The sequence below is a fragment of the Chelonia mydas genome, chromosome 4, assembly GCF_015237465.2.
Source record: "Chelonia mydas isolate rCheMyd1 chromosome 4, rCheMyd1.pri.v2, whole genome shotgun sequence".
Classification (NCBI taxonomy): domain Eukaryota; kingdom Metazoa; phylum Chordata; order Testudines; family Cheloniidae; genus Chelonia; species Chelonia mydas.
The window spans coordinates 121712816-121736684 of NC_057852.1; the positions used below are offsets into that span (position 1 = coordinate 121712816).

Sequence of the window (23869 nt, forward strand, 5' to 3'; positions counted from 1 at the left end):
GCAGAGGAGCAGCTATGCTCCCAAAAGCTACTGCCCTCAAGGCAGAAACAATATCCCTACGAGCTCCCAGAGAGCCAACCTGTCTTGCACTCCCACATGCAAGCTGTGCCTTGAATGTAGAATACAGCCCTCCCTCTGGGATGTGCTTCCTGCTTGCACATATGGTACATGTACAAAAACTATTACTCAAGATCCATCATCTTTGCTTTTATAAAATACTAAGCTGCTACATTCTAAATATTTCTTGCTGTCACGAACAGTCATATCACCAGGGAACTATCCCAAAGCCATCTGATGCTGATTAGATCAGTTTCAGAACTAACCGTATTATATGCCATGGATACAGGAAATGACTATGAAACAAATATGTCCATCATATTAATCACATCTTAGAAAAAATGTGGTATTAAAACCACTGGTTGCATACAGGTATGATATCAAACTGAGAAAAGGTTATTTAAGACATAAAACAGCCACTAATCTTTACTATTTTAGCTCATGAAGTTAGAGGGACACAGTCAACTTGAATTTAAGACGAATACAGCACTCTTGGTAAGTCTTAAAATGTTTTTAATTCTTAAAAATTAATTTTATATATACACATTATATACATGCACACAAAAACAATTTTTGTTTTTTCACTCCCCATTGAGTTTCCAAGCATCTTCTCAGCAAGGAGAAAAAGTAAAACTGATAATGCAGAATACTACTGACTACATCATAAACTGGGGAATAAGGTAAGTAATTTTCCCAGTAACTTTTCAGTGATAATGTGGAAGGTATTATGATCCTTATCATACAAGTCTATACTAAAATTACCTGCTAAAATTTGCATAGCTCCCAGTTTATGAGCCATGGTTAATCCATAATGTCTAGTTTAAATATATTAAACAAACTAAATGGCCAAGTTAATTAACTTTGATAATCTTCTTACTGCCTATGCATCAGCACATACTTTCAAAACGTATGTATTTTTAATAGCAGAAAGGCTGCACCCAATGCAAGGATGTCTGTCCATGTTGAAAGAGCTCTAGTATATCTGCTAAGTCACCCACTGTTTGAAGATGACTGCCAAACATGGCTTCTGCACTACTTTGGAGTTGCTTATCTTATCAGTTTAGGCCTTAAACAGCTTGTGCATATTTAAAAGCAAGTGGCAAGGCAGAAAGGCTAAAACAATAAAGCACATTAAACATACACTTTTCCAGTATTCATATAACAGTAAATGCTTCCCGATACACACAAAAGCCTTAATATTAACCATTCTTAGGCAACTTTCCATAACTATGAACATTAAGCATTATTTTCATAAAGCTAACTTAGGCCCTATTATTAAACCTACTGGAATTTAATTGCTTAAACAAGAAGTCGTCATCTTAGCTGTATGCTGTAAAGTGGAAAAATATCTTGTTTTTTATTAATTATTCATAAAAATCAACAGGAAATTCAAATGGCAGTTATGAGGAGTGGTGCGGAATTCAGATTAACAGCCGTTAGGAAGGAAGCTTCCAAACTTTATCTAATCCACATCCTATCCTATCCCCACCAAAACTGATTTATTTGCTTGTACTTCCTTCCAGAAATGAAAGGTTTATTGCTGAAGATATACGCAATGGAAAGGATGTGTGGTGCAGATTTAGGATACACATAATTCTGAACTATAATAAAATCCAGATACAGCATTTCAAGAGACTCTCTTTGTTTCCATTTGTATAAGGATTATACCTGATATCTCACAACTAGTGGTGTAGGAAAAAAATAAATATAGCTTCTGATGGCCCATTTAAATAAGTTTATATATCTTTTAAACCACAAACAAAATGTAAGGTAGCAGTAAGAATTTTATCTTTAGTTCCCCCATCCCAACATTCTGAACCATATAAACAAAACCATCACAATATAGCTACTCTAAACACACAGGCAGACATTCAAACAGTTTTATGACACAGTATCTTATTTGTAGATCTGAATACAGTAGAGAAAAATCAGTGACATCTCAGGCATTGCTAACCTTGTCTGACTAAAATCTTTGAGGGGGAGAGTGTTGAGGGGTGACGGAAATACTCAATTTATATCTCATTTAAAAGAGCTAGTATTTTATTGTACAGCAATTTGAGAAATGTAATTATTTATCTTTATTACCATAGTGTGCAGGAGCCCTCGTCATGAACCAAGACCCTGTTGTGATGCATGAAAAGAAAAACAGGTCCACCACAAAGAGTCAAAATCCACAGGACAGAGGGATGGGGAGCAGAATGAAACAAGACGACAATATTGGGCAGAAAGACAGTCGGTGATACGAGCACACCAGTAGCCCACCAACCACGGTCACATTTTTTGTGGACATCATGGAAAAAGGAGAGTCAAAGAATTTGAAGGAGAACAATGAAGTCACTTTGTGGATGTTTACAGGGTGTTCCTCCCAAATGTGATGGACAAAATGGGAGAACGCACAAAGATGCCCGTTTGAAAATTTAACTACTGGGCGACGAAGGCTGACATCATGGTCCAATCAGTAGCACGTCTGTAAATTGTTACTTTACATAGTCATTTAAAAAAAAAAAAGAGAGAGAGAGAGAGAGAGAACGAGAACTAAACTACTCATCTATAAATGTTTAACAAATCAGTTTTTCTATTTGTTATAGGCGGAGCTAACCTGGTGCACCTAATGATTTCTAGGTGCCCTATTTAGGTGTTTGAGTTACTATACTATATATGAGCAATGAAAGGTTGAACTGAAAACAATATTGTTTAATGTGCAAACTATATTTAGTTTAGCTATAAAAATTCTTAAATTAACACCAAATACTATGTTACATTACACAGCTGATTAAACTAAAGAAAGAAAAATATTTTATTGCAATATCACAAGTTGAGCATGCACTGCAGCTAAGAATTTTAAATATCTAACATAAGCAAAACCTGAGCACTGAACTAAAGGAACATTAGGATGTTAATGTGAAGTACAGTTATTAAATTTTAAATGTTCACATCTATGCTAAAAACTTCCAATATTTTCCCAGACATTTGTATACTGATGAGTTTGTTTTTTATTTCAAGTGTTACCATGTTTGAGAAGTGAATAAGCAGACTAATGCACGAAGGTCATTTCAGATCTGGGGAAACAGAGGGCAAGTTATGGCTACTCATGAATTTCAGGTTAACCATATACCTCCCAATGTCCGAAATTCTCAGCCCTTGGCACTCACATATTTGAATGGTTTTCATCAGCACTAATGCCTTGTCTTCAAAGCTTCTGACATGGTCTCCCACATTATTCTTGTCAGCAAGTTAAAGAAGTATGGGCTGGATGGATGGACGTACTACAAGGCGGGTAGAAAGTTAGCTAGATTGTCGGGCTCAACGGGTAGTGATCAATGGCTCCATGTCTAGTTGGCAGCCGGTATCTAGTGGAGTGCCCCAAGGGTCGGTCCTGGGGCCGGTTTTGTTCAATATCTTCATTAATGATCTGGAGGATGGTGTGGATTGCACCCTCAGCAAGTTTGTGAATGACACTAAACTGGGAGGAGTGGTTGATACGCTGGAGGGTAGGGATAGGATACAGAGGGACCTAGACAAATTTGAGGATTGGGCCAAAAGAAATCTGATGAGGTTCAACAAGGATAAGGGCAGAGTCCTGCACTTAGGACGGAAGAATCCAACGCACCGCTACAGACTAGGGACCGAATGGCTAGGCAGCAGTTCTGCACAGAAGAACCTAGGGGTGACAGTGGACGAGAAGTTGGATATGAGTCAACAGTGTGCTCTTGTTGCCAAGAAGGCCAATGGCATTTTGGGATGTATATGTAGGGGCATTGCCAGCAGATTGAGGGACGTGATCGTTCCCCTCTATTCGACATTGGTGAGGCCTCATCTGGAGTACTGTGTCCAGTTTTGGGCCCCACACTACAAGAAGGATGTGGAAAAATTGGAAAGAGTCCAGCGGAGGGCAACAAAAATGATTAGGGGTCTGGAACACATGACTTATGAGGAGAGGCTGAGGGAACTGGGATTGTTTAGTCTACGGAAGAGAAGAGTGAGGGGGGATTTGATAGCTGCTTTTAACTACCTGAAAGGTGGATCCAAAGAGGATGGATCTAGACTATTCTCAGTGATAGCAGATGACAGAACGAGGAGTAATGGTCTCAAGTTGCAGTAGGGGAGATTTAGGTTGGATATTAGGAAAAACTTTTTCACTAGAAGGGTGGTGAAACACTGGAATGCGTTACCTAGGGAGGTGGTGGAATCCCCTTCCTTAGAAGTTTTTAAGGCCCAGCTTGACAAAGCCCTGGCAGGGATGATTTAGTTGTGGATTGGTCCTGCTCTGGGCAGGGGGTTGGACTAGATGACCTCCAGAGGTCCCTTCCAACTCTGATATTCTATGATTCGCTACTAAAAAAAAAAAAAGTCTTTTTTTTTAACCTCAGGGTAATTAACGTGTGAGCTATCCCAAAGTAAACACACAATGAAGACAAGGCACCCACTGTCACTATTAACATTTGTGCCTTAAATGTAGCTACTGATGCACAAATTAGTTTCCAGAAATCAAATTTTGTTAGTATGGGATTGTAGTTGTAAATATTTTAACATACGACTTGAAAGATAGAGTTATGGTTACAGATAAAATAATTGGATAACATGGAAGTTGTAAGTGGACGTATCCCAAGCAACTTCACTTCAGCTCATGCATCTCAGCAATCTTGTGCACCCTCCAGGTAAGACAGATATGTGCTCTTTGGGGATGTTTACTGTGGGCATTATTTCAATCTAATAAGAATAACAGGGTTGTCGATTAATCACAGTTAACTCACGCGATTAACAAAAAAATTAATCGCGATTAACCACACTGTTAAACAAAAATAGAATACCAATGGAAATTTATTAAATATTTTTGGATGTTTTTCTACATTTTCAAATATAACAACACAGAATACAAAGTGTACAGTGCTCCCTTTACATTATTTTTATTACAAATATTTGCACTGTAAAAATGATAAACGAAAGAAATAGTATTTTTCAACTCACCCCATAAAAGTACTGCAGTGCAATCTCTACCGTGAAAGTGTAATTACAAATACAAGATTTTTGTTACATAACTGCACTCAAAAAACAAAACAATGTAAAACTTTAGAGCCTACAAGTCCACTCAGTCCTACTTCTTGTTCAGCCAATCGCTAAGACAAAGAAGTTCGTTTACATTTACGGGAGACACTGCTGCCTGCTTCTTATTTATAATGTCACCTGAAAGTGAGAGCAGGCGTTCGCATGGCATTTTTGTAGCCGGCGTTGCAAGGTATTTACATGCCATATATGCTAAAGATTCATATGCCCCTTCACACTTCGGCCAGCATTCCAGAGGACATGCTTCCATGCTGATGATGCTCGTTAAAAAAATAAAGTGTTAAATTTGTGACTGAACTCCTTGCGGGAGAATTGTATCTCTCCTGTTCTGTTTTACCCGCATTCTACCATATATTTCATGTTATAGCAGTCTCAGTTGATGACCCAGCACTTATTCTTTTTAAGAACACTTTCACAGCAGATTTGACAAAATGTAAAGAAGGTACCAATGTGAGATTTCTAAAAATAGCTACAGCACTCGACACAAGGTTTAAGAATCTGAAGTGCAGTCCAAAATCTGAGAGGGACAAGGTGTGAAGCATGCTTTTGGAAGTCTTAAAAGAGCAACCCTCCAACGCGGAAACTATAGAACCTGAACCATCAAAAAAGAAAATCGACCTTTTGCTGGTGGCATCTGACTCAGATAATGAAAATGAACATGCGTCGGTCCACTCTGCTTTGGATTGTTATCGAGCAGAACCCGTCATCAGCATGGATGCATGTCCTCTGGAATGGTGGTTGAAGCATGAAGGGACACATGAATCTTTAGCGCATCTGGCACGTAAATATTTTGCAACACCAGCTACAACAGTGCCGTGCAAACGCCTGTTCTCACTTTCAGGTGACACTGTAAACAAGAAGCAGGCAGCATTATCTCCTTCAAATTGTAACCAACCTTGTTTGTCTGAGGGACTGACTGACCAAGAAGTAGGACTGAGTGGACTTGTAGGCTCTAAAGTTTTACATTGTTTTATTTTTGAATGCAGATTTTTTTTTGTACCTAATTCTACATTTGTAAGTTCAACTTTCAGGATAAAGAGATTGCACCTCAGTACTTGTACTCGGTTAACTGAAAACTACTATTTCTTTTGTTTTTTACAGTGCAAATATTTTTAATCAAAAATAAATATAAAGTGAACACTGTACACTTTGTATCCTGTGTTGCAATTGAAATCAATATATTTGAAAATGTAGAAAACACCCAAAAATATTTAAATAAATGGCATTCTATTATTGTTTAACATTGCGCTTAATCCCACGATTAATCATGATTAATGTTTTTAATCGCTTGACAGCCCTAAACAATTACAAAGATTGTTTGGCTATTGGTATTAAGGTAAAAAGATAGATGGAAAAAAGAGGAAGATGGAGAGGTGGGTGAATTCATGGCCTTCCAGGAAGAACACCTATTGCGGGATTGTATAAGGAGGGTGACATGGGAAGAGCTGAGGGCTTGAATAGGTAAGACCCCAGCCCCAAAGTGACTGGCAACCACAGCTGTATGGGTTTCTGTTTTTCTCCTTTTGTTGAAAAATATTGCACCAGAAAAACTACAGAAGAAAAAGACGCAGGCAACTTCTCTAACAGCTGGAATGTTCCGATTTTCGGTAAGTTAGCCCTCATATTTAGCTGGCCTACCTAACCCTCCACAGTTTTTGTCTCAGACTCAGGCTTTGTGCTCTGGTCCCTAGCTCCCCAGCCTTCTACCTATCATGTCTGACTTTGCTTGGCTGGCAGCCACAAAAAAGTCATCACCTTCGGCTTACTGGGCAGGCAAGAGGCCAGAAGCTGAGACTCTCTCATCCCCATAGTCATAATCGAACACACACAGACTAAAAACCATTGTGCCAGCCAGAATGATCACAATTGAGGGTGTTGCACTACACAAGGCCTGGTGAAGTTCCCAGATCTGGCTCAATCCTGCAAATCCATGAATCTTTGGGGCAGCCCTTTGGTCAGTGCCAGGTAGAGTCAGGGTGTGCACCACTTTGCATGTCGATGGAGAGTTTGAGAGCATGGTGTGCTATGGTATTTCTACCCATCCTCGTAACATGGTGGAAGAGCATGCAAAACCAGTTTTGAATATAATGAATGACTGAAGGAAGGCCAGATCTCTGTAAGACGCTGCCGCCAAACCACTTTATGCTCTGGACTTAGCGCTGACAGTGCATATGAAATGCCTCTAGTCTGTCCAAGTCTGCCTGTAGGAGGGCCCAGGTTTCTGACCCATATAGTAATACAGTATGACATGGGTTTGATGTATCCTGAACTCTGTTTCCGTGCTAAGATGTTTTTGCATCCATAAGCGAGATATGGACTTCGTGCAGGAGTGGCGAATCCTGTTAGTCATTTTGCTGTGAACATCTGAACTCTGCTTGTACCTAGATAAGATGAACTTGTCAACACTTTCCACAATATCTGACCCCACCTGTTCTGGGTTCTGGTGGTCCAGCTCCAAGGTTCTGGACTTTGGTCTCCTGCCATGAGATGTTCAACCCCATAGCCTGCGCGGCATCTTAGAGATCTTGGAGGATAGGGTTGAAGTTACTGGACTTCTCAACAGGCAAGGCAGTGTCATCAGCAGTCTTGTGGTGAACGCTTCTTGACCAACCTTGATTCTGATGTGTGGAGTGGCAAGCCCTAATATCCAGTAGGCAGCTCAACAGAATAGTACCAGAGCAAGAACGCATCCCTGTCACACACTTGAGGTTGTGTAGAAACACAGGGAAAGCGATGAACCAATGTGCATTCTCACAGCAGTACTGGTGTGAAGATTGTGCACCAGATTTATAGGAACATCTGTTACACCAACTCGTTTCAGTGCAAGCCAAACTGCTGGCATGTCAACCGAATAAAGGCTGTTCTGAGTTGGTATATGCTATGTGAAATGGGTAGTTAAATTCTCAGTGCAGCTCAACTAGAAGCTGGAGGGTAAGGACAGCGTCCACTGCTGACCATCCAACAGTGAAACCTGATTGCTGTGATGACAATGTCTGTTAAGGAACAACCGCATTCTACCAAGGAGAATGTGAACAAAGAGACCTTTCCAGGATAACAATGATACTGGCCTGTAATTGCCACACACAGTGCAAGATTCTTTGCCTTTGTACTGGGACACTGTGATCTCTTTCCACACTGCTGGTACTTTGCCTGATGGTCATACCTTTAAGAACAGTTGATGCAGGCCAATGCTCACTGGTTCCAACACACCTTTGAGCAGCTGGAGTGTTACCAGATCTGGCCACTGCACTATATATTGACACTGTGCCTGCTAGAAAACTCTATTCAATTTATTAACACTTATTTGCCTGGGGAAAAGGCTAAAAATTCCCTACTAAGATGCAAATCAATTTCTCTTTCTAATCCCTATGTCTGTGTAACGGGGTGCCTGTTGCGCCCCTGCGTGTCCAGTCTCTGGGCCCCGCTCCTCACAGACTCAGGAAAACTCCAAGCTGATGCAACTCCTATGCTCTTTATTTGTGTCTGTTTCCCACCACCAGTTTCCTACTATATACAGGCTATTTACAATGGCTTGGCCTAATACAGGCCTGGTCAGCAACAGAGTAGCAAGCTCCTACCTCTCTCAGAGCCTTCCTTCCCTCCTGGTCTCTGCCACCCTTTTCTCTCACTTCCTTATAGCTCCTGCCTAATGAGGCTGGCAGGTGCAGTCAGTGATTAGGCAAACCTAGGCTATTTACCCAGCCCCAATCCATTTCCCCTGATTGGGGCTGGAGTGGCAGGAGCTGATTGAGGCTTCCCCAGCAGTGCCCTGATTCAACCTGAAAACACGTAGAAAGGTTTCTTTCATGTAAACACGTAGAAAGATTTCTTTCATGTGTATAAACAAAGATCTAAGAACAAACTGACACCCAAACTCACTGTTAAATTGTTCTCCCACCTCGAACAGCTCCGATAATTTAATACTGTACTATGAATACGTTGCATAGCCAATTTTATTGTATAGTTTACCTGCAGCCAGACATCCTTTATAAAAATGTTCCACAAAAAAGAACAATGAAGTGCTCCTGAAGCCTTCACCTCTCCCTTATTAACTGGCTTGGGCCCTAGGTAACTTACAAAGGACACAGTAGTTGTTGGAAATGTTAATGGATTACCAATTACATGAAGATTTGCTCCACCTAGTCTAATAAACCTTACTATAAAATAGGAAAGACACTCTTTGCAATGTATGTTAAATTAACAAGAGTACAACGTGTAGGAGAACACTGATAGCCACAATTGTGGAGTGGGATGGGGGGGGGGGACGACTCCCTTAGGAATCAAAATAAAAGCTTATGCAAAACATTGGACATGTTAATCAAATCACCTAGAACTTAAAATGACATTTTTGAAAAGTTAATAGTTAAAGCAATAATTTAGTTGTGCAGATTCCTAGCTGAAATTTTTGACATTGTTTTCAGAACTGGTGCAAGCACTTTGAGCAAATAAAAGGAGCACCAGTAACTGGAAAAAAAAAAGAAAAGAAAAAAAATTACATTTCCATCTACAAGTTGTGTATCTACTATAATTACAAGACCCAAGATGAATACCAGTGAACTTTTTTTCTAAAGCTGCCTCCCCCACAACTTTACGTTATACATTTGACAGCAGTTTATGTATAATCAATTTTAGTGTCCCTTGTATAGCAAGTGCCTTCTTTTAATTCAAGACATTTAACCAATGCTGTATTAGAAGCAGGGTTTTTAAAAAAAAATTGGTCAATTTAAAAAAAATTTAAATAGACAGTGTCCCTCACAACATGTAGTGTAACAATGCTATCTCGTTTTACTGCAAGTGGACTTACATTTGGATGCAGAGCATGTTTCACATGAGTGGTTCAAAACCCACTAAAGAAACTTAGGCCATATCTACCCTACAAACTTAGGTCAACTCAAATTACATTAGCATACAATTGCCTCAGTCAGTACTTCACTTGTGCATGTGCATACTTGGCTCCTTATGTCAGCAGTGTGCGTAACACCAGGAGTGATTGTACTGATGCAGACTGTGATGCACCAGGGATGCATCCCACTGTGTAACTTGCCACCATCTAGCGCATGGTCTTTTGGGAAGTTTTGGCAAAGCATGCTGGGGCTGAAATAAGTCACGCATGGGTGACTGGGATCATGGGGTAAACGTCCCAGTTTCCAACTGTCTCCATCCCATAATGTTATCTGTATCCCACAATTTTCATGCCCTTATTTTACAAATTCCCACAAACCCAGGTGGCCCTCCTCACTGTCCACCATCTCTGACAGAAGCATGGAGCCTGCACAGCTCTGCACTATTGTCATGAGCATTTTAAGCACAGGGCATGTGATCCTGGAATATTTGCAGAGCTGCAATAAATAAAAACCATGATGATTCCTTGGAAGACTGACTGCTGCGGGACATAGCAAGAACTAGTTCAAGGTTGTTGGTAGCTTTCATGGACCAGCTGCAGATGGTGGAGCACCACTTCTGGGCCCAAGAAACAAGCACTGACTGGTGGGTTCACATCATAATGCAGGATTGGGGTGACAAGCAGGGGCTGCAGAACATTGAGATGCTCAAGGCCACATTCCTGGATCTGTATGCCGAGATCGCTGTAGCCCTCCATCACAGGTACACCAAAATGAGACCTGCACTGACAGTGGAGAAGCGAGTGGCTATCACACTGCAGAAACTTGCAATGCCAGATTGCTACCAGTCAATCAGAAATCAGTCTGGAGTCAGAAAATCTACCAGAGGTGGGGGGGAGAGAGACATCGTGATGCAAGCATGCAGGGCTATTAATTCCCTCCTGCTATGCAAGACTGAAACTCTCGGCAATATGCAGGACATAGTGGATGGATTTGCAACTATGGGGTTTCTGAACTGTAGTGGGGCCATAGATGGCATGCCTATCCCTATTATGGCACCAGACCAGCTTGCCACTGAGTGCATCAATAGGAAGGGCTACTTTTCTACGGTTATACAATCATTGGTGGATCACCATGGATGTTTCAATGACATCAATGCACTGGTCAGGGAAAGTGTATGCCATCTTTAAGTGCACAGCACTGTTCAGAAAGCTATGAGCAGGGACCTACTTTCCCGACCGGCAGATTACCATGGGAACGTTGAAATGCTAATAGCAATCTTGGGGGACCCAGCCTATTCCTTGCTTCCCTGGCTCATGAAGACATACAGTAGTTACCTTGACAGCCAAGGAACAATTCAACTACTAGCTCAGTAGGTGCAGAATGACAGTTGAATGTGCTTTTTTTTGTTTGAAGGTTCCCTGGCTTTGTTTACTTCCAATAATTAGAGCTGCCTGCTATATCCTGCATGATATATGAGAAAGAAAGGGGGAAGAGATTCCACCAGGGTGGAGATGGACTGGCTGGCTGCTGAATTTGAACAGTCAGATACACAGCTATTAGAAGAGCTCAACGTGGATCTAGACAGCTGAGGGAGGCTTTGAAAGACCATTTTAACAGTGAGCAAAAGTAGTGAGTGTTGTAGTGTACATTACCTGGCCCTACTCTTATGTGGCCTGCTAGGAATCGTGTGGTGACTGCTATGCGTGTCAGAATAGAACATTCTCAATGAACCTATTAATTTTGTTACGATCACTCTCAGAGTTGTGTGACACTATGGGTCTGTCTACACTACAAGCTTAAGTCAACCTACATTAGGCAGACTTGCAGCCACCACAGAAATTACTGCAGTTTTTCATGTACACACTACCCTCCTTCTGTCGGTGGTGCACATCCTCTCCAGGAGCACGTCCACTGACTTAACAGGTACAATGTAGGGGCTGAGCTGCCGCCTGGGCTCTCAGCTCCACTCCCCAGAAGGCAGAACCCCTGATACTCCTGGGGGTGCCGCAGACCGTTGAGAAATGCTGCTCTAGAGCCCTGTGGGATAAAAAAGATTGGATCTGCATCTGATCCACAAAGAACCGCATCCATGGATGCAGATATCCACGCAGATATAAAGTGGATATCCAGAGCTCTATTCATCAGCTGTTCGCTGTCATTCCTGTCAATTTCACAGCTCCCATGCTGGAGCCATGAAATTGACAAGGAAGGCTGGTAGGCTCTCTGCTGTGAACCCCTTGTAGCTCACAGCTTGGGTTGTTACCCCGGAGCAGGCGGGAGGCTCCCAGCCCAGTGCTCCCCACTAGGATTCGGGCTCCCAGCTCCCCACTCTGGGGTTCATTCCCGTGCGGGGGTGGGGGGGGGAGGAGCCACATGACACCAGGCTTCAAGCCTGTGGCCTCCCTGAAACCAGCTCACGGCCCCCCCAGTTGAGAATTGCTGCTCTAGAGTGTGGATCCATATAAAATGTGGAGTGCGGATCGCAGACTGGATACTATTTATTTACCACAGATAAGGATCCAATTTTTATCATCTGCACAGGGCTCTACCGATATAAGTAACGCAATGTCTACATGGACACTATCACCCTAACTACAGCAACATAAGCCCTATGCCTCTTGCGGTGGAGGAGTTATGTCAGTGTATTAGGGCACTTACAAGGATGAAGTGTAGACAATAACATAATTAGGTTGACGTGAACTGTCTTATGTTGACCTAACTCTGTAGTGTAGACCAGGCCTGTGAAGCAGGTAACTGGTTGCTTTCAGAATTGCTGATTACTCAGCAGCATATCTTGTGAAATAAGAAGAACTGTGTTCCAAAAAGAATTTTTTTCTGTAAAAAAATCAGTACCAAAAAAAGCAAATACAATAAAAAGTTTATAAAACTTAAAAAATTAAGAGAACAGAAGTTATGAAGGGGAATGAACATTAATGTCAGCTATACATACAACCACCATGGCTTTCATAGGTCAGCATACGTGAAGGTGCAATTGTATTCATTATCCTCCTGAGGCAGTGGCATAAGGGTAGTGCAGCGACCACTAACATCAATGTGTAATGTTGGGGGGGCGGGAAGGGGGGTAATAGGGAGGTCTTGAAGTTGAGTTCTCAGTGGGCTGAAGAGGGAGGGGAGGCCAGGACTGTTGAATCTGCAGGTCCACCAGAGTCTGCAGCATCTGTGTTTACTGCCTGAAAAGCCCCATTAGGTCTCCCTCTCCTTTTCCTGCTGGGACTCCTGGGACTGTCCTCCTCTCCACTCTATCCTTCTCCAGGCTGCCAGCAAAGTTTATCCTCCAGGCCCAGTGCTCATGATCCGATGCAGCACTGGCTTGCAGGATCTCACTGAACATGTCATCCAGAGTCCTCTTCTTTCTCCTTATCTGGCTCAGGCATTCTGTGGTTGTGGAGGAGGGCCGCAACAGCAGCAGATGAAGATAAAACAAGCAAAAAGATAAAAAAAGAGGTACCGTTATCAGCATATTCACTACAGAAAGCAAAACAAGATGCTGAACTCATGCCCCTGGCTCCCCTAAAGTTTTAAGCACTACATTCTCACTTCTGCCTGAGATTGTTTGTGCACAACACCAGCAATGGTAAGCATGACACGCCAGGGGTTGGGAAAGTGAGGGAATTGCTCAGTTACATGATTCTAGTAGTATAGTGCAATGGCACTGAATACTGGCACAGTTTTCCAGAGGCAGTGGTTATTTTAGCTGATATCTCACTCCTCAGAGTAACAAAGGCAGAGTGTGCTTCTGGAAGACGCCCGGGCCCATATGCTGCTAGCCTGTGTACTGCAATGGTGCTTCCTGAAGTTATCAATGAGTCGAGTGGGAAAGTGTCCTACCACAGAGGAAGGAATAAAGCAGCCTTCTCTAGAAACCTTCGGCAGAAGATTGCAGAGTACCTCCAAGAAAGTTTCATCTAGATCTCTCAGGAAGATTGAAGGGACATCCCCATAAACAAACTGCTCCACATCAACCTAAATCTAGAGGGGGAATGAAAAGCAGATAGAACTCTCTCTCTCGGTTGTGTCACTACCTCTTCTAGCACAAGTAAATTAATGAAAAGTCAAAAGATTGTGTCCTTGTACATTAGGGGTACCATCCCTGTAATTGAAAATTTATCTATACACTTACCTGAGATTCCATCCCATGCTTGACAGGTGGGACTGGCTGGACTGTGGAGGAGTCAAAGAGGCCCTGGCTTGCTGTGGAGCTGGATCACCCAGTTGACTGTCCCTGTACTCCTCCTCCACCATCACTTCCTCCTCACTGTTCACAGCAGGTTCCTGTGACTTGTGCTCTTTGGAGGTATCCATGGTGCTGGAGGGGGCAGGGAGGTTGTGGTGTTTCCACCAAGCATTACATGCAGCTCTTTGTAAAAGCAGCAGGTCTGCATCTTGGCAACAGATCAATTGTGGGCCTCCCAAGCCAGCTGGTATGCCTGCCACAGTTCCTTGGCTTTCATGCAGCACTGCTGCTGGTTCCTTCTCCTGCATCCCCAGAGCAATCTGCTCATAGATTTCAATGTTTCTGTGGCTGGTTCAAAGGATGCCTGCACAGCCTCTTCTCTCCACAGGCCCAGGAGATCCAGTATCTCCTGTCTATTCTAGGCAGAAGCACATCTGGAGAACGTAACCAGCATGCTCAGCTGGGCACTTGCACTCAACAGTGGAGAACTGCTAGGTTCTCTTACCAAGCCGGGCAATCAAAAATCAGAATTTCAAAAATCCACAGGGCTTTAAAAGGGATGGGGGCTTCCGGTCTCCATGTTCTATGGGCAATGGAGTTCACAATGGTGACCAGAACGGCCAGTGTGGGGCACTGTGGGACAGCTGCTGAAGGACAGTTAGGGTAACAGTGTCAGCACTCACAATGTGTCTACCTAAGTACATCAGCCATGGCTCTATGCCACTCGGAGAGGTGGTGTTGCTATGTCAGCCTAATAGAGCGCTTTCAGTGGTGGGAGACAAATTGAAGTGCAGACCGATGCACAACTAGGTCGACATAAGCTGCCTTGCATTAACCTAACTTTGTAGTGTAGATCAGGCTTTACTTCAGCTACTGCCCTAAAGAGTAGTTCAATATGCTTGACCCCTCATAAGAGAATGTTCACTGGAAAACCAGGATGCAAGAATAAGAACATTGTAATTGGATATAATTACTATGAGGGTACATAACTTTGTTAAAAATAGCCACACCAGCTTAGGACTTGTCTACACTTAAAACATTACGGCGGCACAGCTGTAGCATTTCAGTATAGACACTCACTACAGCAATGGGAGGGGTTCTCCCACTGGTGTAGGTATTCTATCTCATCAAGAGGTGGAAGCTAGATCAACAGAAGAATTCTTCCATCAACCCTAGCACTGCCTACAAGAGGAGTTAGGTCAGCTTAACTACGCTGTTTAGAGTGTGGATTTTCACATCCCTGAGTGATGCAGCTGGGTCAACGTTACTTCTGAAGGTAGATCTGCCCTTAGGAGTTCAGGGAGAAGTTGTTTTTTTTGGGGCGAGGTTCACTGCTGGTGTAAGATGTTGCAACTCCATTAGCTTAGTGAAGTTGTACCGACAGTGAACTAGACCTCTCATGAGATTCAGGTTACATGAAACAACAAAAATACCTTAAAATAATGTCAGGAATTTGAAAACTGACACACACGCACACACACACCCCTCCAACAAGTAAAGAAAATTGAAGTAAGTTCCAACTTAAGTCTCATGGCTGAAGTTTTCGTTCAGGGACAGTGGTTTTAAACAAAATGTCTACTGCCACCCCCAACTTCCAAGAACAGCTCTGGTAAATAAAATAGGTATTCATTCAAAGTTAGGAGAGAACCTTACCATTCTCAACACTGCCAGCTCATCCCATGAGAAAGTGAACAAGAATATGTAAAATGTAACTGATTACCTGCATTTACTACTCCAGCTATTTATGGTATCTCACTTCAACAAGACGTATGGCGCAAACTGCAGAATCCAGAAAGAAGTATCACCTAAAGTCCTTTACAGACTATATGAACTAGGACCACACACCCCAAGACACTGAAACACAGACACCTTTGTGGCAGAAATACAGCAGTTATTCACACCATCAACACTGAAATGTTTTAAAGAGGAAAGTAAAGAATAAAAGAATAACTGAAATTATAAGAGAACATTGATAGGCAGAATATGATTTAAGCTAGGATCTCAAACAAGTAATTAAGAAATTGAAAAAAAAAAATCTTTCTGAAAGCCACGGTTCAAAAAGCAGTGATTACAATTACAAGAGGTACAATTTAACTTGTTAGGGTATGTCCACACTGCAGCTGTGAGCAAACTTTATAGCCTGAAGACTTTTGCTAGTGTGGTTGTTCATTCCCTCTGGGGCACCTGGCATTGCCACTGTCGGAAGACAGGATACTGGGCTAGATGGACCTTTGGTCTGACCCAGTATGGCCGTTCTTATGGCTCACCAGGTAATTGGGTGGCTATGAACTTTCCGTTGCTAGCCCAAGCCTCCGTCAGTGTGGCAATGTTCACACAGCTATTGTTAGTGCACGAGCATGAGACTTGCCCTCCAACAGAAGTCTGTCTATCCAGGTTGGGAGGCTTGCTCCCAGCTGCTGTGTAGTCATACTCTAGGGGTTTTGAGAATATTCGCTTCATAAAAGTATATATATGCTTATAATCCGCATGCTGGACATTTTTGTCCAATACTCAAAATCTGTTTGCACACATTCAGAACATATTGCAATGTAGCATTCTAATCTGAAAGGGAACCTAGGTTAGATTGTTAAAATGTTCACCCTTTATTTTCTTCTCAGTTTGCAGAATTCACACAGTAGTTGGTAAAAGACTTTTTAAATTTCTCTCTCTTTTTTTCCCCCCGCATCTATATTAGCTCAAGCTCATCAGATATCACTCAAGAACTAAGACCCCAATCCTGTAATGGGATCCATGTCCCTGGACCCCCTTGTTCCCACACTGAGTGCTACTGCAGTCAGTGAGGGTTTACTTGAAACTAAAATATTTGTTTACCAAACACTTTTCCCTCCACTGAATGTGTGCTTGCTGGCTTGCTAAAAGGGCAAGTTACCAAGAGACATAATAATGAGGGGAAATATTACTTTAATACCACCTTGCAAATATATCATAACTTGACGTTTTTACATGAAATGTGCTAAAAGACATATCCAAGATTATTCTATAAAGTGTTAAAGATAGTTAAGTCCAAAGCTGACTGCGAAGAGCTACAAAGGGATCTCAAACTGGATGACTGGGCAACAAAATGGCAGATGAAATTCAATGCTGATAAGTGCAAAGGTTTCAGAGTAACAGCCGTGTTAGTCTGTATTCGCAAAAAGAAAAGGAGGACTTGTGGCACCTTAGAGACTAACCAATTTATTTGAGCATGAGCTTTCGTGAGCTACAGCTCACTTCATCGGATGCATGCTGTGGAAATCGCACAAGACATTTTATACACAGACACCATGAAACAATGCCTCCTCCCACCCCACTCTCCTGCTGGCAATAGCTTATCTAAAGTGATCATCAAGTTGGGCCATTTCCAGCACAAATCCAGGTTTTCTCACCCTCCACCCTCCCACAAACAAACTCACTCTCTTGCTGGCGCAAAGTAATGCAAAGCTGGTGCAAAGTAATGCACATTGAAAAATAGAATCCTGACTATACATACAAAATGATCGGGTGTAAAATTAGCTGTTACCTCTCAAGAAAAAGATCTTGGAGTCACTGTGAATAGTTCTCTGAAAAGATCCACTCAACGTTCAGTGGCAGATGAAAAACAACTAACAATGTTAGGAACCATTAGGAAAGGCATACATAATAAAACAGAAAATATCAATGCCACTACATGAACCTCCAATACTATATGCAGTTCTGGTCAACCCATCTCAAAAAAGATATCATAGAATTGGAAAAGATACAGAGAAGGGCAACACATTTTTTATTTACATAACACAAGAACTAGGGGTCACCAATGAAGTTAAAAGGCTGCAGATTTAAAACCAACAAAAGGAAGTACTTCTTCACACAATGTCTGGTCAACCTGTGGAACTTGTTGCCAGGGGATGCTGTGAAGACCAAAAGTATAAAATTTAAAAAAATTAGATATGCACATGGATGATAGGCCCATCAATGGCCATTAGCCAGAATGGTCTGTGATGCAACCCCATGATCCGGGGGTCTCTAAACCTATGACTGCCAGGAGCTGGGTCCGAACAACAGGACATGGATCACTTGAAATTGCCCTGTTCCGTTCATTCCCTCTGAGGCATCTGGCATTGTCCACTGTCAGGATACTGGGTTAGATGGACAATTGGCTGTTCTCATGTTCACAAAAAACAATCTTTGGACCAAAATGTTTTCTCTAATAAGAGTTTAAGCAAAAATGAAGTCAAATAGAAGTGGAAGACATTCAATATGTTTATTATATCAATGCATGCATTTTCATCCTGGAAGACCAAAGCATCCTCAAGCTGGAAAGTCAGATCTCAATTAAATCCTGCAACCTCAAGACTACAACCAAAACAAACCACAGCAGGCATTAAACTCACTTTAAAGTAATTTGATATATTGTACTCCATCTTAAACAGCTCAAGAGATTGTTGATAATTTGAGTTACCCATATTCCTCGATATGGAGGGCAAAACAGAAAATACATTCTAGATTCTGTTTTTCAGTTCAGTATAACAGCCTATAAAATGAAAACAATTTTCTTAGTACAGGTTTCAGAGTAACAGCCGTGTTCATGGTCTCTGTGTGTATATAATGTCTTCTGCAGTTTCCACGATATGCTATGCATCCGATGAAGTGAGCTGTAGCTCACGAAAGCTCATGCTCAAATAAATTGGTTAGTCTCTAAGGTGCCACAAGTACTCCTTTTCTTAGTACAGTAGAACCTCAGAGTTACGGACACCTCAGGAATGGAGGCGACTTAATAGAGCTTTGAAACTTTACTAAGCAGAAGAAAAATGCCGCTTTTAAGCATCTTAATTTAAATTAAACAAGCACAGAAACAGTTTCCTTACCTTGTCAAATCTTTTTTTAAAAACACTTTTCCTTTTTTAGTAGTTTACACTTAACACTGTACTGTACTATACAGGATTTGCTTTTTTTGTGTCTCTGCTGCCTGATTGCATACTTCAGGTTCCAAATGAGGTGTGGTTGACTGGTCAGCTCATAACTCTGAGGTTCTACTGTACTCCCTCTGTAATCCTTAATTTTTTTAAAAATAAGTATTTGTGTAATTTTAAAAACCCTCTTTATTCCATGATAGAAAGGATTTGTGGTGCTTTCTATCCTTCTATCACACCTGGAGTATCATTATATCACCTTAATTCTGTTGCTCGGTGTTGTACAGAATAGCTACACTGCAGCCCGTATGTATGGGAGACTAATCCTGTAGATTCAGGCAAACCAGACTGTTTAACTCAAGCAGTTACAGTTTGAGAATTTAACAATTTTAATGAACAAAGTGTATACATATTCTCTCTATACTATTAATTTGCCAACATAAATCACTAAAGCAGGTAATAAAAAAAAAGACCACAGTTCGTAATAGCTTTCAGAAGACCAAATAAAAGAATCGGCTTTGAACGGACATCCACCAGCTGCAACAATATTCTGTGAAGATTTAGACCCACCACTGTTCATGGCCCCCACATAACTGTGGTCTTTTCTAGATAGGATTTCCCCCAGTTTTATTTAAAGCCAACCTAAATTAAGACTCAATGTCAAACACAAAACACTTACAATATATATTTGCTATGTTTTGTACCCAGGAACAGATACTGGAAAGATGAGAAACACTCTATGAACACAAAATGCAACAGCTGCCCAATGCCCATATCCAGCAACTGGTACGTCACCAATCAACAACACTGTACACAAATACAACAAATTCCCCGTTTTCCTCCTCACTGTTTCCCTCCCTCTAAACTAGCTGCTGTTATTAATCTGTATCACCCATTCTCCACACCTTGCAAAAATCAGCAAGTCAGTGGAGATGTTTACAATCAATCTAATTCCATAAAACAGCAGATGGAGGGAGAACCGGGAAAGAGGTGGTAGATGCACCAAGTGGTGTAATGGAGATCTGAACACTGAGCAGCTGCTTTCTGCAGTAACAGCATCAGCACTACACCTCACCCATCACAGGACTGCAAAGAGGTACAGACACACAGTGACCGTTCCTCTCACCACGGCATCTGTTTAGACCACCACAGGAGCCCCCCTCATCCCAACTGCCAGGACAGCAGCTTCCACACAACTCCCAGACAAGAGCCCCCAGCCCATCCCCTGAGTCATCCAAACCAAAAGCTTGAGGCCCCTCAAAACCTCCACACCCGGAGCCTGGCTCCCAACCCCTCGCCTCCCCAACCCAATCCCAAAGCCTGAACTACAGCCCCTTGCCCCAGACCCCACGTCTGCTAAGGCTTCTCCCACGCATTATGTCCCCCCCCCCCCCCCACAACAACAGTGCCTCCTCTCACTCCAGAACCAGCACCCTGACCCAGGCTACGTCTACCCACCAAGGTCAGAGATCTCCGCCTCTGCCCCTCCCCCCCAAGGCCTGCACCCCCCGCCCAGCCCCTCCCCCAACGCCTGCACCCCCAGCCCATACTCAGCCCCTCTACCCAACGCCTACACCCCCAGTCCCGGCTCAACGCCTCCGCCCAATACCTACACCCCCTCCCCCAACAGCGGGGCCTTTCTTCGCCAGCCCCTCCTCACAACGCCTGCACCCCTGCTCCGCCAACCCCGCCCAAGGCCTGCACCCCCGCCTCGAGACACCTGCACCGCTGCTCCCCCAACCGCTCCCCCAACGTCTGCGCCCCAGCCCAGCCCAGCCCAGCCCAGGCCGCGCCCAGCTCACCCCGGCGTGGGGAAGAAGTAACGGCGGCGGCAGCTGCAGAGTCCCCCCCAGTCTCCGGCGCGCCTCCGTCTCCTCCGCCTCTAGCCCCAGCACCAAACCCCGCCCCGCTCCCCCGACACCCCACCCCGGCAGGGTGCGGCTTCCAGCGGCCGCAGGCCAACAACCGCGCCGCCCATTGGCGGGCGCCGGCTCGGCAAGCAAGCGGCTCTCCCATTGGCTAAGGGACGGGAGAGAGGCGGGGCGCGGGCCGGGGTAAGACAGAGAGGAGCAAGTGGCGGGAGGGTGGAATCAACGGTAGGGGTGTGGCGGGAAAAGCAAACGGGGGGGCGGCGGGTTGAAGGCCGGGCTGGGGAACAGAGCCCGGTGGCAGGCAGCTACTCTGAGGGGTGAAGGCAGATTGGGGGGGCGGGGTTGCGAGCTGAGCACGGTGGGGGTGCTAAGGCAGAAGGTGTTAGCTGTAGGGGAAGCAGAGACAATGGGGTGGTGCACGCTAACGGGAGCTGTGTTCTCTTCACCTTTTCAAATAAAGGTACAAATCAGTGAAAACATGCTTTCACAGTAAACTTAGAGCACTTGTCCTGGACAAGTTACTAGAAAGAAAATAATAGAATCCCTGATAATATTATGTCAAGAACTTTCAAGAGCCATAGTGAAGAGAATGTCTCTGAGAGGCTAGTTGAAATACAGCCACTTATTAAGGTTGCAAGACCTGTTTTAGTCTTTGGTTTGCTCACTGGTTGGCAGAGAAAAGCAGTAGGCCAACATCCGGTCCAGCTGGGCTCTGAAACAGTGGGACATGGAGAATGAGATATTTTTGGCAAAGTGGTGCAAGAGTTTCTATTATGTAAACAGAATTCTCAAAAATTATATGTAATAATGCTCAACACTTAACAGACTAAATAAATATCAGATGGCTTCCTTCTGTCTTCTGTCAGAGCCTGATCAATTGGAATTGCAGATGCCCAGCACCTCAGAGGATCAGCTATCTCCATGCAGGCACCATTCTCTACTCCTCTTGTCTCAGGCCTTCTGCCTCGCTCATCTCTCTCTCTCTCTCCCCCTTTACTCTCCACACCTCTTTATACACTTAAAGCTCCAGTCATTCACTCCTTATTCAGGCAGACCTGCCAGTGAAGTCAATAGATATTTTACCAGAATAAGGAATGTTGGAGAAGGCACTTATAAAAGTAAGTGCTCATATCTTTTGCTTTCTACAACATCCTGTCTAAAGAGTTTTAGTTCTAAAGAGTAGTGGCACTCTTCTAGCATGGTAATGCTTATTTCACATACTGAAGAGAGAGAGACAGATAGACGCTAAAAGTACAGATTTATTGCAGTAGAGGAGAAGCATCCCTGCAGCTGCAGTAACACACATTTGGAATAGGAGAGAACGGAAAAAACACAGATTACAGTGAGCCTCTGGAATCAACAATTTTCCAGATAATGAAATGTTTTTCCTTTTGTTAGCCAGAAATAGGTCAAAAATCAATATTTGCCCACTCCATTAATGGAAAAACAGTCTCAAGAGACAGCTACCTGTTATTGAAATTGTTCTCTACACCTTCAATTTACAGTTGCTTTGGTACACCAGAGAGCTAACAACTAGAATTGTCTGCCACCAAGGTAATTTATGATCTGCCCACTACAAGCCAGAATGACATCCATCAAGCCATCAACCATTTCTCATTTAAATCCTTCCTCAAGACTCATTTCTTCCACTGTTCCCACCTAACACCAAATTCATGATATTCACCATCCTATAACTTTCTCATTTTCAGATAAATGTAAGAAATAAAAACAAAACCCCAGAACACAGAACCACTAAGAGAGACATGCAGATGACCATGTGATCTTATTGCCGTAAGCCTTTGGATGCTTCCTGGGAGTACCCTGGTCTGTGAGGTACCTTACTACCACCTGCCCTTAACATGAGGAAGCCTTGTCTATGTCATCTGCTAAAGATCAGCTCCTCAGCTTCACCAGACACAGGCAACACAAGTACTCCCCTCTGGACCTGTGCAGACCATACTGATTCAGAGATCCGCTGCTTCCAAAGAAACAGTACACCCAAATTTATCAGTTCCACGTCAGATCACTGCCCCACTTAACACATAGCACTTAGATATGTTTACAGTGAAATCAAGTATAGATTTATTGAACAAAGCACTGAGATTCAAGTACTGGAAATAAATGGTTACAGATACAATCAAATCATAACAGTCATTGTAGAACCTAGATTTAATTAATTAGATACCCTCATGTCTTGTAGAATAATGCTCATCCTAAATCCTTTCAGCATTTTACAGCCAGGCTGGCTGTGACCCTCCTTTCATAAGACAAACATGTTTTTAGCTGGTCTCCTCAGTAGAGAAACCTATGCATTCCCTGATATACCAGATTAATCCTTTGACCTTGGTCATAAATAGGACACCCCTACTGACTGTTTTTTTTTTTTCCATGTAGATTTTCTCTCTAATAGATTTCACAATCTTTCAGCTGGTATCTGGCTCAATATGCAAATTGGCATCCATTGTGAGGCATACAATGCACTCATGACATCAGTGCTGGAACAGGGGAGACCGGGGGCCATGGCCCTCCCACTTTTTAAAAGTGGACTCGCCTGACCACTTTTTGCCACAGCCCCTAATCCCTCCTCTTCCCCCGAGGCCCTGCGCCCCCAGCCAGGCTGGCAGATGGAGCCCAGGCAATGTGTGACGCCACCCCATGGACCCTCCACCTGCCCAGGGTTTGGGGGCCGAGAGCAGCCCCCCGTCCATGTCTCCGCCCAGGACTGCTTGGCTGCGCGACTCTTACCATGGCCAGGCTGTGGCTCTGAGGCGTCATCCCCTGGCCAGAGCCGGGTTGGGGTAAGAGCCGTGCAGGCAGCTGTGGGGAGCCACGAACCCTCTACCTGCTCTGGGTGGGGGCTGCTGTTGGGTCTCGCCCCCCCGACAGGTGGAGGGTCTGCGGCTCCTGGCCCGCTCTGGCTTCCAGCTTGGCCTCAGGCAGAAGGGGTGG

The 23869-nt window shown here is 43.4% G+C and overlaps 1 protein-coding gene across 48 annotated transcripts in view; it reads right to left on the reverse strand.

Annotated features, from left to right (window-relative positions):
• The window catches only part of ADD1 (adducin 1), a 131035-nt gene extending 109989 nt beyond the window's left edge, over positions 1-21046 (reverse strand). For 22 of the 48 annotated variants that reach the window (XM_043544772.1, XM_043544744.1, XM_043544767.1 and 19 more), the window contains exon 1: positions 20852-20949. The gene's annotated coding sequence lies outside the window, so the exon portion shown is untranslated. Of the gene's footprint in view, positions 1-7544; positions 7550-20851 lie in introns of all 48 variants that reach the window. The other 26 variants (XM_043544758.1, XM_043544757.1, XM_043544768.1 and 23 more) reach the window with 12 other exon arrangements.
• Between the last annotated feature and the right edge of the window lie 2823 nt (positions 21047-23869).